The 15,407-nt window shown below is 37.6% G+C and overlaps 2 protein-coding genes across 2 annotated transcripts in view; one reads left to right on the top strand and one right to left on the bottom strand.

The window, feature by feature from the left end:
• SUB1 (SUB1 regulator of transcription) overlaps positions 1 to 15,407 on the bottom strand; it is a 257,386-nt gene that overhangs the window by 133,126 nt on the left and 108,853 nt on the right. The gene's annotated exons all lie outside the window — the stretch shown is intronic.
• The window catches only part of GOLPH3 (golgi phosphoprotein 3), a 31,425-nt gene that overhangs the window by 1,503 nt on the left and 14,515 nt on the right, over positions 1 to 15,407 (top strand). The gene's annotated exons all lie outside the window — the stretch shown is intronic.

Here is a 15,407-nt window from a genome sequence, read left to right as displayed (position 1 = left end):
TTTTTTATAGTGGTTAAGTAGGTTGCTGAAGCCATTTCATTGGTTTTGGTGGAAGTCTCTGAAAACCATGTGTTTATAAGGGCAGAATAATGGGGGAGGGAAGTTGATGTTGACAGTGCATTGCATTTAAAATGTATCTGCCAGCTGATAATAGGTTAATGCATAGCTTTCCTGGTTAACATTAGTTTTTTAATGCATGTGTGTATATCTATATATATTCTGGTTAACATAACATTTTTTCTCCCTCAGATTATATGCTCTAGGCCATATTCTTGTAGACACAAATTTTTCAAGTTGACCTTGCCATGTCATCCAGATAAACTCAATAGATATTCACAGTGCTTCCACCTGTAGAAGTGAAGACTTCTGTGTATGTGCATTTCTCTTTCTACACACCTGAACAGCTGTGGGAAAGTAAGCTAGGTGTCACAAGAAAGATAACCAGCAGGATTCCGTAGGTGCTCGTGCCTTGAGGAAGGTGGAATAGATGGGGTCATCTTACAGCTTGTCTTCTTTTTTCATGGTTGTGTGCTAAATCTGCTGAGTTTGTGGGCCTTTGTAAAAATTTCAAGGCTGGGAACCTTACGTCTGCCTAGAAAGAATATATGCTCCAAGTTTTTCTAGTATCTCAGGAGTTAATAGTTACTATTAGGCCTAAAACTCCAGCTTTGCACTGGTGTGTGTCAAAATTATAAATCTAATATTCCTCTGAACAGAAAAAGGAACCAAGTTATTACAGTGGCACAGATATCCATAACTTCTTTGGGATTTTGCAGTTTAGACGTGAGACAAAGAGAATGGTGGTGTCATTGCTAGGGTAGGATGCTTAATGTGCTGAAACTAGTGTACACTCTTTCTTAGCTTTATTAGACATGAATCACTTGGGTTTGTATTTTGGGTTTGTGTTGCTTGTACCACAGTGTACAAGCTTCACTGTGTAAAACATCTCTGCCATATTTTTTTTTCCTTTTAGAACTGGAAATACAGACTATAAAACTAAAACTATAGACTCGTTTTCAGGGATGATTTTTTTTTACTTCTATTGTTCTAATGATAATTAGGCAAAACTTGCTAACTTGATGCATCTGGAAGTGCTTTTTATAAATATTTTTATTTTGAATAGGATTGCATGTGTATTGGATTCCATTGATGTTCTATGATTTCCTTTGACATTTGTGTGAGACTTTTGTGACATGAATCAGTCAAAGCAATATACAGTCTGTAAAGTATAACTGTGAAATTACACAAAGCATAAGGGAATGGCAGGTGTGTGAGCTGTGAGCTCAGTTGACAGCCAGTAAATTTCAACCTGCAAATGTTCTTCCTACTTATTCCAACAATATAAAATATTTTAAGGTTGAGTTGAAAATAAATAAGAATTATAAGAAAAAGGAGCCTGAATTGGCCAAAGAACATGTTTATCTGAAACCAGTCTCTCAGGAAAGTCACTGAAAACTGCATTGATAACTTACCTTTTAGTTTTTTGGGTAATTTTTTTCCTGATGTTAACCACACATGAATAAGGCTTAACACTGCAAACTGTGCACAAAATGCCTCACATGTAAGAAGCTGCCATTTACAATTTCGAAGTATAGGTGGCAGAGTCATTACTCTTAGAAGAGAGGTTTTTAGGAAGATCCAGGCAGTTGTTATTGATGAATGCATTGTTTCTAGGAGGTTGATAGGTATTTATGTGAGTCCTGCCTTCAGGATACTGGGATAATTTAAGAACCACAGCAAAGTTTGTTGGTTTTGCCTGGTTGTCACTGCAGTTTGGGTTTGATACTTATTTGCAAACCTTTCAGAAAAATATCTGGGAAAGGGAATTGTGTTAAACAGAAAAAGGGAGATTATTCTGTAAAACTACTGAAACATGTGAGGTCATTCCTTCCAAACGAAGCGAGTGATAAATGTTGTTATTTTTAAAAAAAATAGCTGAGAGATGAGTAAGGTTGGTTTATTCATTACAGCTCTTGAAGGCATAACTCAGTCCCATAGAAAACATAGTTTACTAGGTGGCTGTGCTCTATGACTGTTGCTCCATTGAAGTTCATTTAAATGTTTGTATATATAGGGTCTTTTTGGGAGAAGAAGGAAGTGGTATTTTAACAGTTCTGTCTTGGTACACGTTGGCCATCTGTTCAAATACAGCAATGCACACAGGTTCTCCTATCCTCTATACATTGTGTCAACAAATTAAAACAGCTGTAGGGACATGGCACCTACTAAGAATATTTGATCTGTAGCTAGTTTCTTATTTGCCGGAAGAAAACTCTTGTAAATTATGCTGAAATAATCATCATGTACTGTGTTCTACTGCAAAAGTAAGTACTTCTGGTTTTATATACACTTTCCTTGGTGAAGACTAAAATGTCATTTGTGGGAGTGAAGTAATCCTAAATCACTTTTCCAGGTACAGAAATTATTTTTGATCTTTGCTACTCAGAAATTTAATTTCTTGCTAAACACTTAGTATTACAGCATAGTTTTTTTTCCCAAATAGCTCCCATGAAAGGCTCCAGCTTATGATATTTTTCATTATATTGAAAGGAGTTATTAGAGAGTTAGTTTACCTGCTTTGGATGTGTAGTTTGGTGTTTGGGTAATTTTTTTTTTTTTTTTTTTTTTTTTTTTTTTTCTGGTTTGGGCTTTTTGTTTTTTTTTTTTCCTCTCCCCTCGTTAAAAATTTCAGCAGCAGTCTGAATGTCAACTCAAAAGCTCTGAAGTTTTGCTGGAAAAATTTAGAGACAAATGAGTGCAACATGAAGAGGCGTCTGCTGGGAACTCACATTTCAGTTGAAGAATGATGTATGAATGTGTTGAAATCTTGACAAAGACATCCTTTTTCTCAAATGTTCAGGGCCTAATGGCAACAAATAGTGTAATGTCTGATGAAAAGATTCTTTTTTCATAGTTGCCTTTTTTATCCTTTTCTTATTTAATGCCTATACATAAATTACAGCCCAGGAGAAGACAGGAGATGTGGGAGGAGGAGTAAATAAATTCAGTGTGCTACAAGGTGCAGTAGAGTGCTTCTTCACTGTGCTGCTGATTAAATCCTGCTTTGGGGCTCTTTGGAGGGCATGCTGATGTTTTAGATACAAGTTGACTTCACGTGTGGAAATAGTGTTTGTATTTCATGGTTCTGCACTTAGCTAGTGTGGTTATCCCCGATCTTTTGAAGTAGCTAATCTGTAATCTACATTATTTATTCATGGACCTTTGAGAGTAGTGTCTTCTTTCATGGCAGCCCCTCTGGTGTAGTACAAAGACAAAGACATGGTCAAAGCCTTTCTAGTGATGCCATGCAAAAAAGTGTTTTTTTTAAAAACAGAGCCTCTTCTGCCTGTGTCAAGCTGGTTTTATTAAGAAATTATCATAAAGTGTAAGAAGATATTGCTGTTACTTGGTAGAAGAGAAGTTATTGTGGAATTTAAATCTTACGTTTTACATTAATGAAGACATGGTATTATTTCAGGTTTTCTTTGGTCCTGAAGTAGTTCAGGTACTGCAACATTTATCTCAGTTGAGTTATACACAATGGGCCTTTCTTATGAGGCTAAATTGACCAGGTTAATTGTTGCAGGCTACTAAAGGTTGCTACTTGCAGAACTAGTAGTTGCTACAGCACATACTTGGTTCTGTGTTGCGTTACTGGGGGAAGGGCAATCTAGTCTGAAGTAATTTTGTGGCTTGTTGTTTTCTCTATAGACAAAATTCTCAATCTGTTTTCTCATAATGTCTGGTAGAAAAGTAAAAAAAAAGTATGGCTAAGGTGTCAGTCTGAGTGCAGCCAATATTACATGTGTCAAATCTTTCTCCCCACCCCCAGTATATCTTACACTAAACTACTGCATTTCAACCCTTTTTTTTTTTTTTCCCTGCTGCTTGTGATGGACCATTAAGATAATATAGTATGGTAAGGTAGAGATTTTTGGAAAGATGTTGCACTTATAGCTCTCTTACTATCTGTGGATGTTACAGGATTCATTCATCACACCAGGAAACCTTTTGCATATCTGTCTGCTGCCTATATGATTATAAGCACTTGTAAGCTTTGTATTGGTGTACAGTTTCTAGCCATCTGTCTTACGGTCTTACTAGAGCATCTTGTTGTATTCTTTAGAGAATCCTTAGCTGCCAGGCTATGTGTCTTTTGTACATGGACTGTACCATGAGCCTTCTCTTTAGCCAGTCATTCTTGTACTGCGCAGCACATCCTGCTTCTGATTTTTACTTCAGTGGACCCTTTATGTTACTTCAGCAGTTGCACATTCAACAGCCTCTACAATGAGAGAAGCATTCCATACACATTGTTGCCACTGCAGTGTATCTTCTGCAGTGCAGAGCGGAGAGGGCAGGTAATGGCATTTACTGGCTACCCTGAGGTAAAGGAGGGATATTTGATCTGTACTAACCAGTTAGGAAGTGCTAATTACAACTGCTTTGCTTATACTGAATATGTAAATGGGACTTCTGCTTCATTAGCATCTTCAGTGTGTGGCTGACTTTCAGTTTACAGCTAGTACATTTTAAGTACTAAATTGGAGAACTTGTTCCTTTTAATGTGAGAACAGTGCAATGAGTGGAATTTTTTATCTCATAATGAATATGTTGGTATGGCATTATTATGACATAATCTGTTTCTTGAAAATACTTTGCACCTGGGCATGTGAAACAAGTGAGAGGCCTGTGATGAGAAGTACAAACTGAAAGGGCACAAGGGGAAGTTTGGACAAAGACAGGAGTCTGCCCTATGCATACTATTTTTTAGTCTAGTACCCAAAACATGGCTCTGGAAATCCATCCACAATAATGACCCGATCCAGATCCCTCAAAAGGAAACACTGAACACCTCCCCAGTTTGAAATAATACAGTGCTTTACATTTTTTAAATTGTGATCACTGTAGAAGAAAAGAAGGGGAGGGATAGCTGTTACATTTGGGGGCAGATACAGTGTGTTACAAACCTAGCCAAGGGAGGGAACTGTAGTTTAAATGTGGCCTAGTTAGTCAAAGTTAGTGAAACTTCCAGCTATTAGCCACTTTTAGACCTGCTTTGCCTGTACTAGGACATACCAGGTTTAGGTTTTTCTTACTCTTTTAAGATCAGCATACAGAGCATGTCATGGATAAAGTTAATTTTAATCATAGCAGCCACTGTGGTACTGTTTTCAATCTATGACCAAAATAGTTTTGATAATACAGCTACTCATAATACAGCCACGTTTTAGCTGTTGCTGAACAGTGTTTGCACAGCATCAAGGCTGCCTGAGTTTCTCATTCTTGCTGCCCCTTAGTGAGTAAATTGGGATGGGGGAGAGGAGAGCCAGAACAGCACATCCCGGCTGAAGAGAGGAATATCCCATGCTGTATAGCAATAAAAGGGGAGGGCAGGGCAGGGCAGGGATGGGTGGTCATTGCTCAGGGAATGCATAGACATCAGTCTTGTCTGCATGCAGGAGGTGGGGATTGAGTATTTTTCATCAGTTAATCTTGGTTTGATTTTTTGACTTTAGCTCTTCATATTATCTCCCCCCATCCTGCTGGAACTGGGATTGGGGGAGCAATTTGCACGTTATGGGACAAATTAATTACATCTTTATTTTGCTCCAAGTGTGGAGAATAGAGGTTGGACTCTGATGGAAGGTGGTTTGCAAGAGCCATGCAAATATTTGAAGTCATTACATGCATGTGGACATTTACATTACATCATGCTGGACGTTTGCCTTTTCATTCCTAAATGGTCAGACTCTTTAGATGTTGATTTGTTCAGGGATCTTACAAGAATTAATTAGTGTTCATGTGTTCGTTGCCTCCTCTTGAGCAAAGGTGTGTTTTTTTATTTTCTGCATTCTAGTGAAAAGATGTGTCTACGTAATGTATGCCTGTGTGTGTTCTTGAAAAACTGGGCAGTAGCACTTAGATTTACTACTTCCAGTAGTTGACAGCAATTACTATTGGCTACTTATTCTTAAATGCAATGGCTGGCTGATCAGATACCTGACAAGTTTCTTGTCAGTGGTACTCTGCTTTGTAGAATATGTAAGCTTGCTTTCCTAAAGCATTTCTGGTGTTTGGCTGTCAGAACAGTTCGTTGATTTTCCTCAATAATTTGTGCTCTGTTTATAAGTGGATTACAATTTACGTTCCACTGGACTGGCTAATGATTTTTGTTGCCTTGAAAGAGGAAATCAAGAGGGACCACAGTCAGATGTCAAAGTCCCCACACTGTAGTATTCCAGTAATGTCTTCATGCACTCTGGCTTGCTTTTCTTTCTTAAACAGATACTGATTTTCAAAAGTTCTTTGGGTCAGGTTGTATCATCAGATGTTCCTGCAACGTTCTGAGTTGATAAGGTGATGGTTTACTTGAAAGTTATGACTTACAGTGAAAGGCCAGCTGCATATAGGTTGGCATAGACCCTTAATATGATATGAATAGGATGAAGAGGAATCCAGTTTATTTTAACTGCGTATTACTTGAAGTTAGAGTATTTTGCCTTAGACATGTGGGAAAATCCAGACCATTCCTCCAGCAGTTTTTTTATTTGAGTGTTTTCATAGTATCATAGAATATCTACCTTGGAGTAGACCTCCAAGGATCATGTGATCCAGCCCTTCTAATATGATTGTTTATGTGAGATCTCTCAGCACTCCATTGAGCTGAGACTTGAAACTTTCTGAAGTGAGGGAATCTACCATTTCCCCTGGGAGACCATTCCAATGTCTGGCCTCATAGTGAAAAATTTTCCTTTTGTGTTCAACTGGAATCTCACCAGGAGCAACTTGGGGTCGTTACACCTTGTCCTATCCATGTGACTCCTTGTAAATAGGGAATTTCCATCTTTGTAGCTGCCTTTTAGCTACAGGAACATCACAATAAGGCTTACTCAGCTTCTGAGTATTTTGAATATTCACAAGTTCTGGGTGTGTTGTCTTCATTTTCATTTTTTTTTGAGGGGTAACTGGTAAAAGGTATAACTCCTAAAATTATTTTAGAAATAATAATCTCCAGTCTTCAGAAAAACTTTTTTTTTTTTTTTTTACAGTTTTAGAGAGAACTGTATTTCATTTTATGTGATCTGAAATTCCTTTCTACTCACTTAAGAGCTATGTGAAAAATTAATCTTTTGGGTTTGGTATTTACATATGTTATATACAAGGTAACCTTCTGAATGCATTCCTGTCTTGTATAGCCAGTAGTGGTCATGTCTTCAACAAAATGCTTTAGAACAAACTTGTCTGAAGAAGCAGTGAAAATCAAAATCTGGCAGACAGTAGATGTGAAAACAATCCTATAAAAGAAAAAGGGTTTGTCTTTATTATCCTCCAGTTAGTAATAAATGTTACTGAAACTTACTGCTGTGAAAACCAAAAAGCAGTTTTGCCTTTCAAGGTTGCTTGTTGTCTTAGAACTTAAATGTGAGAGAGAGAAAAAAAAGAGTTGTGTTCTCAGTTTTCCATTGTTCTTGTACTCCAGAACTGTGGAAGCTTTTCTTCTTCTATCTTATTTTATAGGTCTGTAGAGGGAAGAAATTGAAACTATTAGTGAAGAGTTACTGAAGCAAGACCCTAACCCTGAACATTTTATTTTCTTCTGGGTGTGAAAAGGTTCTCGTAAGACCACGCAGCACCTTGCCAAAGGAAATTGATTTGGGTTTTAACAAAGAATGCAGCCACAGAAGCTGAATTTGATTTTCTGTTTTAATCTGTCTGGCACTGTGCAGCACTGTAGTGTCATGGAGTATAAGGTTTTCTTAAAGGTAGTAAGTTGATTGCTGTTTGACATAATAAATTGATATAAGTGTATTTAATATACACCTATGTATTAGAAATGTATATATATTTTGAATGAATATATTAGAAAGAAACAGAAAATCTCTAGGTCATTAAAGCACATACAGAATTTGACCATGTCAGCTTTTCTTGTTTGAGACACACTCACTGTCAGCTGCAGCTTCTGTGCTGAGGCTATGCTCATCTTCAGGTAGATTAAATTACAGTAACCTTTGTTGGAAAGACATTATCCTCTTTCTGATCTTTTTGATTCTCTGAAGGTGAAAATGTACCAATTTGTATAAGATGCCAGTGGTGAGAGCAGACTATTTTCACCTTGAGGGTTTCAAATAATTTGGAATATTCCAGCCTGGCTTTGAATGTTGCAATGTACTTTTAACTTTTTCTCTTCTTCCATCATTATTTTCTGTTGCTTTCATTTTCCCCCAGCTTCTTACAGGTGCATTTAGTTATGTTTTTGAAGACTTTTAATTGTCTTTCACTGGAGTTTAAGGTGCTTTTTATGTTTACAGTCTGTCTAAATTTACTTGAGTAACTGAGAGTTTCATAGAAACTGGTATAAGAACTTAGCTGAGGAGGAAGAAATGGTGGCTGGCTGGCTGCTCAAGAGGATCGGAGTATTAGAGAGTTTCAAAGTATCAGAATAAATGTACAGTTAGTATTGGCCAGCTTTTCTGTTTGTCACGGAGGATTTTTTAATTTTGTGTTAATTTTACAATACCTGTTTGCTTCTTTTTATGTTGAGAAGCTTCTTCCAACAGTATGCTAGAAGAAAAAAACTTCTGGAAAAGTGTGCCTTATTTTTACTAGAAGAATTTTGTGCTCTGAAAAAAAATGTTTGAAATTTTTCTGTTTGATTGAAAAAATCACATACCAGATTTGTTGGACAAATACTTCATAAAATATGCTCAATATGAAATGAAACAAATATCATCAGGCTTGCAGACTTCTAAACCCTTCAAGAGATTCAGAATCTGTTAGTTGTTCCTTTTGGAATTATGACATTCCTAAAAAAATGATAACTTAATATTTTCTTGCATCTGCAGAGTCCGCAAACTTGTGACCAAGTTAGTGGCTTTAATCTGCCTGGGATTCCCACTTACGTTGTCACAGAGAAGACACTACATAACTGCACCAATGGCAGGCAATTTTTCATTCTTCTGTTCAGCAATTTTACTTTCAGCTATGAGGACAGGAACTACAAACCCATGTACAGCTGTCAGAAACTGATGTTCGTTTATTCTTCTTTGTCCTCTCACTGCAGTCTGCTGGTATCTCCATTCAGTTCACTTCATGTGAATATACAAGAGGATGTAATGTTGGAGAAGAATACTGATGACAGAAGCATTTGGAATTCATGAAATTAGGATTTTCGCTGTGCCCCCCACTCCTCTTTTTTTCAACTCTGTCAGTTCTCTCTGTCAACTCACTTTCTCAACTCTCTCTCCTCTACATCCACACACAATATTCTTTCTCAGTGTTGAGATAACCACTCAAAGTCAGCATGCAGATATATTTTCCTTTTTTAATACATGATATGTAAATTTTAGGAGGGAGTCAAATTGTCAAATTGTGCTATGCAGTGTGAAAAGGAGTCCCAGACATATAATTTATAGCAGCAGACTACTCAATTTGCTTTGGCCAGTCTTTCAAATGACCTAAACTGACTCTCAAAGGTTTGTTTTTTTTCCCCATGTTTCACATTTTCTTTTGTTCCTCTCTGTCTAGACATTTGTTGACAGCTGTTTCTTACTATTCTCATCTTAATAGCAGCACTAAGTCTTGTGTATTTTTCAGGTCTCCAAATTGCATTTTTCTTTTGCTCTTTCCTGGTTTGGGTCAGCATAGAGCAAATTTTCTGTCTTGTAATTTTGCTTTCAGCTAAGTCTCTTGTAAGTAGCTATACTTGCTGAAATTAACAGCAAGTTTCTCAGTCAGTGTCTGCTTCTAGGACTGATAAGGCTTGCCCAGAGCAGGACATGCTGGCATGTAAATTTGGTGAGGGTGACTAACAAGACCTGGAGCTAATTGCCCTTAATATATTTCTGTGATGCCAGCAAGCACAGAATGTTATCCAGTATGTTTGTCATCTGTGTTTTCTTAGAGCGTACCTTAAAAATAGCCTGCCACATATTGGAAAGAATAGATGGCAAGGAAGAAACCCTCGTTTGGGAAAACTAGATGCTTGTTTCTGTGTAAACAATAATTTTATGTCTCTGAGCTTTTATATTGCTACCACCAACACAGCTTAAATGCCATCCATGCGGAAGTAGTAGAAGTAATAGCAAACTTCAGCAGAGTTTGGGAAGTCCAGTTTTTCTCTATTTCAGTGTCCAGGTAGAGCTGGTAGAAATCTTTCCTCCTAAATAATTCTTCTAATTGGATTCAGATTACCTGTAAATTTGAAATTTACTGTTTGGTAAAGCAAAAGCTTTCTTTAATAGAAGATTGTGTCTCCTGCCTGAGAAACCCATAAGTTAGGATTTTAATTTCTTCTTGGTAGACTGTCAGATATGTTGCCTCAGAGAAAAGGACTTCCCAACTCCTGTAATTACTGTTCATCTTGGCTTTCCGTTACCTTCCAAGTTCGCCAGCTACCCTTCTAATGCGACTACTATGGCTGGAAAGGGTTAAAATAACATTTCTGCTCTCTCCACATGAAGTTTCAGAAATGGTATTCTTTACTAAATTTTGAATTCTTTTTGTTTGTGTCTTTCACAAAGGAAGAACTTGAAGTTTCCGTAAAAAAAAAGGAATTCATGGGTTTGGGGAGTTCTGGTGATGTTCAACTTTCAATTTGTTTGCCATAGATCTTTTCTTTTGCATTTAAGTAGAGGGTGCTAATTGACGTTTTAAGGAATATTATTAAGTCTGAATATAAGATGAAAAGGCTTTTAGTAAGAGAAGTACAGACTGGCCAGTATTATATTTGTTTTCCCAAGGAAGCTCTTCTGTTGTGGTTCCTCATAAAGGCAAATTGAGCCTGAGTCAGAGCCAAAACTTTGGCCTGACATTGACCTCTAATACTGGTTATGATGCATATCACAGGACATACCTGAAGGTCTGTTGTTGTTAATGTAAAGAAATACTTAATTTTTTTCTTGTGCAGGTGGTTGTAACCCTCAGTTATCTTCACAGGCTATTACATGTCTTTATGTGCTCTTTTAAAAGACTTATGAAGATTTGCCATACCACTGGGATCTGCAAAGTTATCTGTAATAGATTGAGACTCACTGGGTTATGTCAGGGAGTGCATTGGCAGCTGCAGTCCTCATTGTTCTGTACAGTGTTCTGTGAATAGGTGGCATTATTTAAGTAAGTCAAGCATGTTTTTTTATTAGTTACCATGTGTGTCATCTTGAAGTCTTAGGCTTGGAGCACTGCAAGTGCTTACTTTACTTTCTTTTGAATGCGATAGATTTTCACAGATTTTTCACTCTTCTTCACTGTTTTCTGGTCTGTGCCAGGTATAGTGGAACTACTTTCTGAGCTAATTAAAGAATTGGAGAAGGAGTATATATTTCTGTAGTGGGAAGAGATTTTCCAGTAATTATTATGGTTAAGAGAAAGTACTCTAAGCAAAAGATTACCTGGCCTCCTGTGAGTCTTTGGGTTGTTTGTACTTTTTTTTTTTTTTTTTTTTTTTAAACTTCACTTTTTTACTTTTTATTCCATTAAAGACTACTTCTCTGGCAATATTTTAAGGAAATACCTGTAAATATAAATTCATATCTGGAATTTAATTTCATTTTTTGCACTGTTACTGCTGGATGGCTTTAATCTACACTTGGGAAACAAAATAGAAAGATTTGTTTGAGTGGATTCTCTTTGGTTTTGGATTTTTTTGTTGTTGGATTTTTAAAGGTTTTTAAATTATTATTATTTTGATTTAAATAGAGCCATCATGTTACTGCTCTGTCAAGGTTGGTCGTTTTGTATTTAAGTTAAATGTTTTGAAGGTATGTGCAAGTTCTTAAAGCAGCATAATTGTGTAGAAATCACAAACATACTTAAATTAAAGCTGATCTTTGTCAAACATCTTCAGGCATGTCTGGTCATGTTAGTCATCTACATACTTAGTCAATTATAGTGGTCATTACTGCAGTGCCTTTTTGGATCAGAGGTGAAGAAAGCATTATTTTATGTCTTCTTTTAAAACACATCTTTACAAATACTCTTTACAAATAATCTTAGAATTATAAAATCTCTTCAGTAATCAAAAATCTGAAAATTTAATTTTTGAGTGTCTTGAAAATTGGAAATCAATGTGTTATGTAGAAGTGTACTTCAGTATCTCTCCAACAGCTCTTACTCTGTAATGCTTATTACTGAGTGCAACAACAAACTGTTTGAAGAGCCACTGAATTCAGAATGCTGTGGTATTGTCAGAGCTAATGTGTATGTGTTTTTTCTCTGTATAGTGTGCTCATCTAGTCATGATTTTTTTTATAGCATAAAGAGATTATCCCATTAGGTTTTAACAGCTAGGGTGATAACTTCTGAGCGCCTGAACAACATAATTTCTTTGTGTGGAAGTTTTCATAATCTCCTTATAAACACTTTTTTGCAAGTTCTAGGTCCCAATTCCAATCTAAGTATTGATTAGAAAGTTTAGGAATCAGGCATGTTGAAGGCAAACTGGAAAGGATATTGTGTCCTAGTACGTGTTTACACTGGTTTGTATGGGCATCTGAGCTGGGGTCTTCTTATGGAAGATAGGATGAAGCTGCAAAAGTTTGTACTTTGCTTAGTAGAGCTTGACCCAAAACCAGGGATTTCTTGTCTATACATCAGCTAGAATAATGTGGCTTTGTCCCTTTCATGGAACAGAGATGTGAATAAGATCATTGCTTGTCATATGTAGTGTAAATACTTTGCTGTCTTGTCTGCAACATCTGTGTGAACAAATCTTAGGAAATCCATAAGGGTTGCAGAAATCCTGATCTCTATAAATGTGGCCAGCACATCAAGAGATGTTTTTTCCCCCTCTGCTCTTGTCAGTCACCACCTCAAATACCAATTCTGGTGTCACCATAGTGTCACCACTATGGATCTGGTGTTCCATAGATCTGTTGGAACAAGTCCGGAGGAGGGCCACAAAGATGATCCTGGGGCTGGAGCACCTCTGCTACAAGGAGTGGCTGAGGGAGCTGGGATTGTTCAGCCTGAAGAAGAGAAGACTCTGGGGAGACCTTTTACTTTGCAATACCTGAAGGGAACCTACAGGAGGGTTGGAAAGGGACTTTTCACAGAATCAGGGTTGTCACAGTTGGAAAAGACCTCTAAGATCGCCACGTCCAGCTGTCAACATCTCCTTCCCCAAGTAAAAAATATATGTCATTATCTGTCACCCACTAGAGCATGACCTGAAGTGCCTCATTGACATGGTTTTTAAGTACTTCCCTGGGCAACCCATTCCAATTCCTGACTACTCTCTTAGTAAAGAAATTCTTCCTCATGCCTAGACTAAACCTTCCTTGGTGCAACTTCCTCTAGTTCTATCATTGTTCACTTGAGAGAAGAGGCCAGCACCCACGTCCCTACAACATCTTTTCAGGTAGTTCTAGTACATGATAGGATCTTCTTTGTCTCCTCCAGACTAAGTAACCCACATTCCCTCAGCCTCTCCTGGTAGGACTTGCCCTCCAGACCCTTCACTAGCTTGGTTGCTCTCCTCTGAACTTGCTCCAGTAGCTCAATGTCCATCTTGTAAGTGAGAGGCCCAGAACTGAACACAGTACTTGAGGTGTGGTCTCACCAGTGCTGGGTGCAGGGGCACACTCACTTCCTTTCTGCTGTTGGCCACACTATTCCTGATATGAGGCAGGATGCTGTTGGCCTTCTTGGCCTCCTGGGCACACTGCTGGCTTGTACTCACCTAGATGTTGACCAGAGCCACCAGGCCCTTTTCTGCCTGGCAGCTTTCCAATCACTCTTTCCCAAAGGAGGAGGTCACTCATAAGAGTGTCCAGTGATAGGATAAGGGGAATGGTTTTAAACTGAAGAAAAATAGATTTAGACTGGATATTAGGAAGAAATTCTTCAGTACAAGCATGGCAAGACACTGGAATAGATTGCCCAGAGAATTTGTGGCTGCCCCCTCCCTGGAAGTGTTGAAGACCAGGTTGGATGAGGCTTTAAGCAACCTGGTCTAGTTGAGAGATGACCCTGACCATGGCAGGGAGGTTGAATTAGGTGATCTTTAAGGTCCCTTCCTAAGCTTTTCCATGATGATAAATGCAGAAGGGATAAGTTAATTATATACCACAGTAAGATGAGGTGAGGAAGGGGGCTTCTTTAGGAGAGAAAGTGTCTCAGTTTCATAGTGGGGATGTGCAGCAGAGGAGGCAAAGTAAAAGCAAGGAGCAGAAGATGGGTTAAGTTGGGTAACACTGGTGCACAGGGCCATCATTTAATAGGTGAGAGTCTCAAGTTGTTAATGGCTAATTGGACAGGAAGACCTTTGTGAGATGGAAATGGGCAAGGGGCATGGAAAGAGGACAAAGCAAAGAAATGCTGAAGGAGGTGCTGGAAGAGAAATTACCTAATTATCATGGATTTGGATAACTTATTCTTAAGCAGAAAAAGTGTCTTAGTTTGAGCTCTGTGCTTAGTCATACCTGGAAAATCTTGAGCTTCTAATTTAATATTCTAATGACTTTCTGTAGCAAACTTTATTCTCATTTCCCTTTATGCTTATTTAGCAATGCTAGATTTTACCTGGAAAGTTCTAGGTCAGCTCTGATGAAAAATGCTTTTGTTCTTTGTGTCAATAACATGACAGTTGTAAACATTCTTTTGATCTTTTATTTTTAGATTTAAAATTTTGTCTTGTGAGCTATTCATAGCTTAAAATGCTATTTGGGTGTGATTGCTGTCAGATAAAAATAATTCCCTGCTTTGTAAGACTTTTTTTTTTCCTTCCTGCTGCTTAGCAAATTTAATGAAGTAAGTATTTCAAGGACCTAGGATGTTTATAAAATTATGGAAGACCTGTACAAAAACAGATAAAGTAAAAAGACTTGGTATTGTATTTGTGAGAAAACTGGTTCTGTTCAAGACCATCAAATAGTGGAATGACTTGCATCTATAAATAGTGGGCTTTGATCTTCAACTTCAGTATTTTGAGGCTCCTTAAGTATTTTGAATAACAGTCAGAACAGTATTAAAAGATCAAACCAAGTCCCTCTTGTTCCATCACCTGTAATAAGCATTTCCAAGCCACTTTCAGGGAACAGGTGTGCACAGGATGGCAACTCCACCTCAAGTTTATGCTTACTTTAACTAGCCAGGAATTTCCCAGGCCATGCCAGGTTTACGGATCTGTCAAGCTTCATTATCAGTCCATTTTATGGATTTAACTCATTTTTCTAAGTATTTTTAAACTTTAAAACACTGCTTTCCTGTAAAAAGTTGATAAACATAGAAAAGAAACGGGTGTTTGATTTTTCTTACCTGTTAGATAGCTTCATTTAACACCTTTAAGTCCTTGTCTGTGGGCCTGTGCAAATAGTACATTATTGCATATTGCTATTCCCCTTCTCCATGCATTATTATTCTTTCAATCTTCTTTGCTGCCCATCTGTTGACATATTAATGGACAGTTC

Source organism: Heliangelus exortis, chromosome Z, assembly GCF_036169615.1.
Source record: "Heliangelus exortis chromosome Z, bHelExo1.hap1, whole genome shotgun sequence".
NCBI lineage: Eukaryota > Metazoa > Chordata > Aves > Apodiformes > Trochilidae > Heliangelus > Heliangelus exortis.
This window is presented reverse-complemented; position numbering and strand designations above follow the sequence as displayed.